A 10,529-nucleotide genomic window follows, 5' to 3' on the forward strand; every position below is an offset into this window, starting at 1 on the left:
ATGGGTAAGAGAATTTAAAAAGATAGCAAAAATGTCAACATTTAAAAACTGATAAATCAAATGTCAAATTACTAGATAATCAGTCAATGTTAGAAGGTATTTCAAAGCAAACGAAAGGTAAATAAAATATCATTAGATTTAAACCCTATATATTTAATTTAAAGACTTTAAAGGACTCAGTTTAAATATCTGTGTTTACTTCTATTTCTGGTGTTTTCTTGAAATATTCTGTAAGAATTACTTAGAAAAAGGACAAACATAAAATTTTTAATTTGTGCTACTATCTTCATTTGGGGATTTTCCCCTCTAGAGTTGACACATTGATTTGAACAACATTTAAGAGGAACTTTTCCATAGAATTAACTTCATCATAGCTGCTACTTCTTGCAAAATAGCTTGAGCAGCAGTGTACATGAAAAGCTAGCAAAAAATAATGGGAATCGTAGGGCTCTAAAGTAAAAAAAAAAAAAGACGTCTTTATTTTAAATATTTGAAGTAAGCACAGTTATAGGATTCAGACTTTAATCATCTATAATTATGAGTATCCCTTGCATTTTATCTGTTTACTTCATTCTCATAGAATGAAGGAGATGTTTGATGAACCAAAATGAGTGATTTAGAAAACACGTCTTATTTCTCACTTAAAATAATAAATTGTAAAGCAAAAATAAAAACCTTCATTGGAAGATACTGAAAGAGATTTGGCTGGTAATTTTTACCTATGATACTTCAAGTTTTTGCAGAGACTAAAATTTTCAGAGCCTAGGCACATCGAAAGGACATTTTGTTAACACAAATTTTATAATGTGAAAATAATCTTCACATCCCCAAAAAAAGAAATGAAGACACTCAATAACTGTGCAGAAAAGATTATTTAGCTCATTTAGTTTATAGCTCCCAGTGCTTATAAAAATAAAAGCCTTTTAATCTGGCCCTGTGACTTAGAAATTATTAACAATGCAAATATTGAATAAGAGGTTTCTATGTTATAAAATTTTTATCTCACTGCAAAATTTTAAATATATTTTTAATAAGAAAAGTCATTATGGTCTCAAATCAGAACTAATAATTATTTGGAAACGAGGAAGGCAATCAAACTTGGGCTTCTTTTCCTTGTGATTCCTGAACTGTTCCATTTTTCAGGTTGAAGCTCTGTCATGTCCACACCTTCACAGGTAGATACATTGTGCACTTTATATTTTAAATTTACCTCATTTTAAAAAATTTTGTAATAGAATAAACTTAATTATGTATTAAGTATTCATAGCTTTGACTACACTTGTAGACTTGTCTCAACTGAGTCATGATTTTCCATGAAGGCTTCCCTGATCCTTGAAACTAGAAGTAATCCATTCCTAACATCAGAATTTTAAAGCATGAACTTGAAATAGCACTTTGTCTGTATATTGAAAGACATTTATTTAAAAAATTTCTTAATACTCTTCTTCCCTATTGAAGTATAAACTGATTAGTAAGTTCTGATTTATGTTTGTATGTAAGTAAACTCCATAAGTGCTGGGATTCGTTTTTGTTTTGTTTTGTCTATGTTGCTTATTGCTAGTTTTCCAATATCTAAAATTGTGCCTGGCACATAGTATTTACTAAATAAATATTTGTTGAATGAATGTATACCATTTAACATCCAGCCTTCTGTGAAGCAAGTCTTCCACTGTAGTCATTGAACATAAAAATTACTGGGGTTTTTTGTGCATAAGTACATACTCTACCTCTCCCTCTAAACGGTGTGGTGACGTGTTTCAAAAAAAAAAAAAAAAAAAAAAAGAGCTATCCTGGGATCGAGACTATGGACTAATATTTCTGAACCAAAATATATTGAAGCTCTACAGTTTTCAGTTTTGTAAGGGCAATGAAAAATCCTTGGTCATAATTCATTATAAGTACAATCCTGTCGGAACATCAACCTATCATTTCATACACAGACTAATTTCTAAAAAAGGAGAGCAGAATCGAATTCAAAGGAAACTTTTTAAAGGCTTACTTTAAATGATTTTTGTCATATTTGGCAAAATATATTGCATAAACATGAGATTTTTATGATACAGTTTTAATGATATAGTTCTGTTTGAAGAGAAGAAATTGCAAAATTGTCCAGAAAAAGAGCCAGTCTGTGATCAAAACTTAAACAATAATTCTCTGGTTAAAAAAGTAAAGTTGATGAGAACATCATAAAAATTAATAAATGTGATTCTAGAAAGTCACAGTAAACTCATTTCACCTTCTACTGTAAAATAGATGTAAGTTTTAGATAGCGAAATATATGCTTTGATTTTTAGGAATCTTTAATTTTTATATTTCTTATTTCATTGTGGGCAATTTCAAATAGTTACCATATCCAAAATGCCAGTAGAATATCATAAGGTTTCATTGTGTGGTTAGCTAACAAAAATGGTTTATGGAATCACTAGATTATGAACATGATGAATATAGCAGTTACATTTTTCTGTAACGACTTTTATGCATTTGGGTGTATTTTGAACTGGATTTGTTCAAGTCTACAATTCTCTAATAAATGTCATCAAAAAACATTTGGTGAATTGATGTTTACTTACTTATTCAATAAATACTTGTGTCCCAAAAGGTATAGGGCACTGTGGAGGATAGGGATTATGGTGTGGTCCTTGCCCACTACCTCTTAAGAGGCGGCATATGCATGCCATTTAGGCAATCCTTAAAAAGTGTCAGTGATGTATCCAAAAAGCCCTTAACTTTTTTAAATGGTCCATCTGAAAGCTTTTATTTAGGATTTATCTAAACCTTTTTGAATGTATCTATATGAAATGAAAATGTCAAAAAGCTTTCAAAAGCACTTTCTTCAAAAGAAAAAGAAATTGTTTTTCTTTTCTTTTCTTTTCTTTTTTTTTTGTCAGCCACGGGTTTCTTGGTTCATCATGTCCTAACAGATACTGACAGTAAGGGTCCACAAGAAACTCACTCACTACCTATGCTCTAAAGAACTTTTTTTTCTTTCAAACATCTCTCAAGATTTGAAAGCATGCTTTCTAATTCTAAATATCAGGATTTGGTGAACAAGTTCACACTCATCCTACCAAAAAATTTCAGCAATTTTTGCACCTTAATCATATATCCTCTTATTTTGACTTTCTAGATAATAATGTTCTGATTCTCCCAGTCTAGTCTCTTAAGATACTCAATGATGGTTGTCTTTGATCATTTGTTGTCTTTTCCCAGACTTCTGTCTTCTTTTCATTGTTTTTGGAGCAATATTCAATATCCAGACATGGATTCACTACAATTTTGTGGAAGTGTAAGTTCTGTTTTCTGTCTTGTTTCAGTAATTTGTATCACCCAGGGTGGGTAGATGTCAGACTTTTTGGAGCTGCATTTCAGGCTTTTTAAATGCAACTATATACATAACTCCTTAGTCTCTTTCCAGAGTAGTGGTTATTAGCTCAGTGGAGAGCCCCTCATTTTTCTTCTTTATCCATATCTAGGCTGAAGCTTGTTTTGCACTTTCTAGGTGTTCTTGGTAAAGAATGGAGAAAAATATAGGTAGTGAGTTAAAGCAGTAAGTAGAAATTATATCAGCTCACTGTTATGTTGCCATAGGTAGGGTACTTGTAGTACTAACGATTACACAAGTCAAGTTCACCAAAATTTGGCCTTATATTTTTAATCTATCTGTCTGCTCCTTAATTTGAAAATGAATGGGCTGGACTAAGTAAAAACTTTAAAACCCTTTCCAGCTCTAAAATTTTACTGATTCTCCTGAAACAGGAAACAGCTACACAAGGATGACTTTCTTTACAGCTTGGTTTTTGCCATTTAGTGTTTAAATATTGTCTGAAGAGACTTACATCACACCCAACATATATCATAATTAGGTTGATTCTGCGGGGAAAAAATGCAGGCTATGCTGTAGGATAATAAATTTCTACTTAGAGTTATAATTGTAGCAGAATTTATTTTTCGAAATATCCCTGAGGGTGCAAGAAGGGGTGAGTGGGCTTTTGTCCCAAGGCAACTGTCTTTAGAAATTCTAGCATCATCTTTTTGAAAATTTGCCACTCTGACGATATTAAAATATATAATTCATCAGCGTTTAGTGCATTCACCATGTCGTGTGACCATTACCACTATCTAGGTCCAGAACATTTTAATCACCCCAAGGGTAAACCCCATCTAACAGCACTTTAAGGAAGGAGGAAATATATTTCATGGACTGTTGGATATCATTTACTCTTTTAATTCTACTCTTTGGAAAATTAAATGTGAATTCTTGTCAAAGTTTTAGTACTCACTTTCACCTGTATGTAGGCTGAGACCATTAAGATTCAAGAAATCAAAACTAAATAAACTCATACCTTGAGTATAGCGTATTAAGTAACAAGACACGGTTCTAAGGTCAATGTATTCTTGTCTGTTAGGTTATTGTTTTATCTCATGTGTGCTATTTAATTCTTTTTAAGCTTTTCTCTTTACGTAGTACACAATATGCTACTATAGTAGCATTTTTCTGACAATATGAGACCATAATTCATTTTCTAAAGGATTAATCTGCTGAAAAATATTCTAAACCTACTTGCATTGTTTTTAGCTAGCACACCCAGGAGTAGTAATTCATACCACATATACCGTAGAAGTGTTCTTTGAAGAATTGGGCCACTCATCTCTCTTTCATTTTATTATTTTTATTTTTGGTGCTGAAACCCAGGATTATTCTTACTTTTAAAGGTACGATTCTCCTCCTGCTCCCCAGTTTTTAGCCACAGTGGTCTCCTTTTTCAAATTATGTTTTACACATTTTAATTTTTATTTGAATAAATTTATTCTTATAGAAAATTTGAAAGAATAGCACAATAAATCCATGTATATTTTGGGCTCATCTTTCTATATGTGTATACGCTGGTTTTTGTTTGAACTGTTTGAAGGCTGCACTCGTCATGACACTTCACCGCATTCAGCCTGCATCTCCTATGACATTCTCCCACAGAATCTTGTCATTTTCACATCTGAACAATGAAAACATTCATCGAGTCGTATTTATGTATATATATTTATTCCTATATATATTTATTGATACATATAGTCCAAATATATATATATATATATATATATATATATATATATATATATATTCCAAATTCAATTTCCTCAATTAACCCAAATGCCTTCTGTTGATTTTTTGTTTTGTTAGATCCAGGATGCACTCAAGCTTTAAGCATAGCTAATGGAAGTTGTAGCTTTTCTGTGTCTTTTTAATCTAAACCACTCCAGGCTGGTTGGTTGGTAGAATTTCTCATATTCTGAAATTTTCAGATTATTTCCTCCAAATTAGATCCAGGTTAAACACTTTTGGCAAGAGTACTCCTACGCAAGGTTGTAAACCTTATGTTGTATTACGATACGGGTTCATGGACGCACACGTTGGGTTGTCCACTATTAGTGATGCAAAATTTGATTACTTTTGTTAATGTGACTGCCAGATTGCTCCATTGTGAAAGAATAGTCCTTTTATCATTAAGAAGTAATCTGTGGTACACTTTTGAGTCCAAATATCCCTTACAAATATCCCTTTCTGCAATAACCATTCCATTGGTATTAGAATCCATTGATAATTTTTGTCGAAATCTGTTATTATATTGAGGGCTACGGTGTGATTATTTTCTGATTCTGTCATTTGTACATTTATTAATTGGCATCCACCTGTAAAACTTGCTCTCTTATATTTACAAACACGCGCACACATATATATACACACAGACATATGTATGTGTATATATATACATATACATTTGTTTTCACCTTCATTTTTAAGAGTTTGTAGGAGAGAGTATCACATATACATGGAGATTTACCCTTTATTATATATTTACAAATATTTTCTGCAGTTTGTCATTTCTCTTCTGACTTTATGGTGTTTGTCTTAGTTTTTATTTCTATACAATTGAATTCATCCATCTTTTATTGCAACTGAATTTTGAGTCATAATTAGGATTTTCTCACACCCAGATTATAAAGAAATTCACATTTTCTTCTCATAATTAAAATTCTAAATCTAAATGTCCAATTTAGATTTGGAGGGCTATATAGTATTGATTTTGGAGGGCTATATAGTATTGATATAAATTTAACTCAAATTGGTGCCCATTTCTATGAAGATTCATGTTAAAATTTAGTAAAGTTTTAATCATCTGTTGGAGTGATCTGGTTAATTGAATTTTCTCATCAATTGACTTTGTCAGAAAGCCCTTTATTTCAACTCTTGAATTAAATTTTAAAATGTGTTAGCTTCCTGCTTTTAATCCAATAAACAACTTTTAACAATCTTCACACACCTTAGGTCTAATTGTATTTTACTGTGGAAATTGCAGGACCTTTACTAAATCTCTATAGAATAAAGGCCATAGAATGAAAATTGTTTCACTAAAGAAAATTTTGGTCAGCACTGTTTTCTCTTGACACATTTCTGTCACTTAAAAGGAGAGTAACCCTTAACTTTTACCTAAAATCAAATTTAACATTCTTTTTCACACCAAGTCCATCTGGAAAGTGAATTCACATAATTAACTCATTAATATGATAAGTATGAAAGAAGTACTAAGAATAACTGCTGATATGAAAAGGTTTCTACTCTTTGTAACTCAAAGTAGATTAAAAATGTAAACCCCGACCATATACATTTAATAAAAAATTGTATCGTACATTTAAAAATGAATTTAATTTTATATAAACTATGCCATAATAAAGCTGATTTTTAAAGGGCTAGAAGACTTATTAATAAATGGTGTGATTCCTTATGATTGAAAAGAAACCATTTCAAACTCATTTTGAAAAGAATGACAATCCTAGCTCATAGTTTACATTTAGTTATGTCTTTTCAGTCACCTTTAATCTGGAATATTCCTCACTCTTTCATCACACTGAGATTTTTGAAGCATACAGGTAAGTTACTTTATAGAATGCCTCTCAATTGGGGGTTAATTGCCTTTTCCCATGATTAGAGTCTAGTTATATTGTTTTGTGTGAATGCCACAAAAGTGACATTGTCCTTAGTGCAGCATATCAAGAAGCATGTGACATTCATTATTCCCATTACTGGTGATGTTAACTTTGATCACTTAGTTAAGAGTGGCCAGATTTCTCCATTGTAAAATTATATTTTCCCTTTGTAATTAGCAAGTATCTTGCATGGAGATTTTCAGAGTATGTTTTTTGTATTCTTCAAACTTTTACCCACTTGTTTCAGCACCCATCAAAGAGTCTTGCTTAATTATTGCTATTTTGGTTGTCAAATGGTAATTTATAGCTTTTTTTTTTTTTTACATTTAGCTATTTAATCTACCTGTATTTAATATAGTATGAGGCAAGGATCTAAATTTTTCTTCCGAATGGTCAATTGTACCATCTTCTGATCTTTTTTCTACCAAAATGAAATCTTTATCATATAAATTTCATTATGTACTTAGATCTGTTTTGAACTTTATTCCTGTTTATTCATTCCTATGTACATTCTTCCATATGATCTTTGGAAAAATTTCATCCACTTCTCCCAACCCCTATCTTGTAGGGATTATTATAAGTGGTTAACAAAACCTCTCTTCTGCAGGAGAATATGACTTTTCATTACATTTCTAGTTGTTTCTCTGGCACCCTGATGATGATATATGAACTCTGTCACATTTGCTTATGGTAAAATGATAGGTGAATTGCATCTGGATTGGAAGAAATTGATTGGGACACCGTATTTTGAAGCTTCCTAGTGCAGCGACATAACTAGGTGTGTTTTCCAGGAACTTTGGAAGCTATGCCCATGGGGTTGTTAACAAGAGATATCAGGTACTGATGCATAACTTTTAAAGCCAGGTGGCTCGTGCACTTGCGCAATATGGGTTTCGCCATCTTGAACCTTAGCACTGCTGTGTGGACTGCTCCCAGGACTTTTGTGGAATGTCTGGCGCTGCCCTACTACATGGTGCTTCCTTTTCTGTATTTTGTAATTATGATGCCAAACATGGATTAATATAATTTTCTAGCTCTGAATGTTTACTGGAATTAAAGACAACTTGAGGGATGTAGCAGAGCATTCTAATTGGAACTCCGTCATATGTGTATATAAATTTGGAGTAAGGATTGGAATGTTTATATAGTACTAGGTCTTGCCATTCAGTCATGTTTCAGTGGATTCAGGATCCATGTATACCAGACAGCAAATGTTTTTAGGTTTTCATTTGTTTTGCACTTATTCAATTCATGGCATTTAAAAAAGTATTAAACTCTAAATAATTCTAAAACTAGAGCATACAAACTATAAAAATCTAAACTGTATTAAACGTTAAATTACAAATACATGTATGCCTTTACAGTGAAAATAATTTTTAATGTACTGTACTTAGTAAAATTCACACCTTATGTTTAAAAAATTTTTTTCCATTTGACTTCTCCGCACTTTTTCTATCAAATAGAATGCTTTCTTTATCTGACACCAAGGGTCTATTCCATGTAAATGAACTTACAAGGTGAGTTAAGCACCAATACTTTTATAATTACATTAAATCGCCATTTCTCTTCCTTTACTAAACAGATTTAAATGTTTCTGAATCCTTTTTAGGTCATGATGATTGCATATTTTCAGCCTAGACGACTCCTGTCATATTCCATCTATACTTCAGCTCTTTAGTTAACTTGATGGAACTTTCTGATTGGGAAATTCTTTTATTATTCACAGAAGAGTTTTATTAGAAAGCAAAGTACACTTCCAGAAGTGGAAGCGGGCCTGAGCAAGAAAAGTGTGGCTTAAAAAGCTGACTCAGACTTTCTTAATAGGCCCTACCAATCATTTCCCCATGTGACTACCCTCATTCATTCATTCATACAAATATCAACTGGACACTTCCTAACAGGCTTTGTTCCAGGCACCAGTGATGCCAGTCATAAAGCAGTTACCTCACTGGTTTACCTAATCATTTTTGCTTTTCAAGCTGCAGGATACACCAGTGAGAAATAGTACCAAGTTAAACATGTGTGGATCTTCTGGGGAGTTTGTTTTTTTTTTGCTGGTATGTCCTTTTTAATGTGGTAAACTATACATAAAATTTACCATTTTAAGTGCACAGGTCTGCAGCATTCAGTACATTCGTTGTGCAACTACCACCACCATCCAACATTTTCATCTTCTCCCACTGAAATGCTTATAAAAATTAAACACTAACGTCCCCATCTCCTTTCTATGTGTGCTTTCAATTTTTCCAAGTTAAAGCAATCAGAGCCTCTCCCCTAAAATTGTGTAATCTCAATTACCCATGTATCTATGCCTACTTCTGAGAGGACAGTTTAAGCCGTATCTTTTGACAGTCTCAATTTTTTTTCAATTTTATACCCAGCTCATTATTAAAGTATGTTGCCAGTTATATCTCCTGCATAGGTACCCTCTCAAATTTAGACACACAAAAAGTATTTGTAGAGGTTTGTAAATTATGCCACAAAAATCTATTCTTGGGTTATATACCACCAGGGAGATACATACCTAGATTTACATCACAGCATCCTGTGAGGACTTATAACTGGTTTGAGTGTTAAGCAACTGCTGTTTTTAACCTATGAACACGATGCAGTGTTTCCCGACTAGACAGTCTTTTGGAGGTCAATCACAAGTCAGTGTAGGGCAGAACCAGTTAATCACTAAATATAGGATGCCATAGTATGCATGCATTTCTTATATTAACATTATGTTGTCCTTTTTTCCCTGGTTTCATTAGTTTTTTCCACCAGTATTCAAAAACTGTAACCTTAATTTCATTTTGAAATAATTTTCTGGTGTAGAGGAGTATAGCAGTTTATTTTCCTTTAGTAAAATCTCAAAACCTTTTGCTTCAAAGAAGACTCTCTTTCACTTATTACTGGTGGGAGTTTAAATCGACAAAACCTGTTACTCCATTTGTTTGCTTTCTTGGAATACTTAGACTTTATCTCCTATATTCATTACTCCACAGTGATGGTGTATCTCTTACCTTTTAATGTATATTTCATATAATAAAAAAATGCACCATTCAATCCACTCAATATCAGTTACTGGGAAAAAGTAAATTCATACATTAGGTGCAGCTAGTTTAAATAAACCTTTATTTTACATTACAAACAACAGACTGTTTTTATATGTGCACTTCCCTAGGATTGCAGATTTTCTTTACCAGATTTTTAAGGGCTCCATGACCCAAAAAAGATTAAGTAGGAACCAGTTATATCAGAACCAAAGATTTTCTTTAAGAGTAAGAGGCCCAGAAATACCCAAACTTTTTTCTATGTTGTAATCTAACACATCTAGTCTTTAAGCCTAATATATATCCATTTATATGCAACACTATACCTACACACCCACTTCTGACAGTCCCCCTTTCCATGAAATAACTTGCCTCTTTTTAAACCACACCTCCCAAACCCTCCCACTCCCCAGCAGGCCCTAGCCCTTGGTTATCATCTTTGCCCAACATTCCAGGCCATTACATTTGCTGTTCCTTTTACCTAACATGCTCTTCCTCTTATCTACAAGG

The sequence above is a fragment of the Rousettus aegyptiacus genome, unplaced genomic scaffold, assembly GCF_014176215.1.
Source record: "Rousettus aegyptiacus isolate mRouAeg1 unplaced genomic scaffold, mRouAeg1.p scaffold_m13_p_13, whole genome shotgun sequence".
In the NCBI taxonomy this organism is placed as follows: Eukaryota; Metazoa; Chordata; class Mammalia; order Chiroptera; family Pteropodidae; genus Rousettus; species Rousettus aegyptiacus.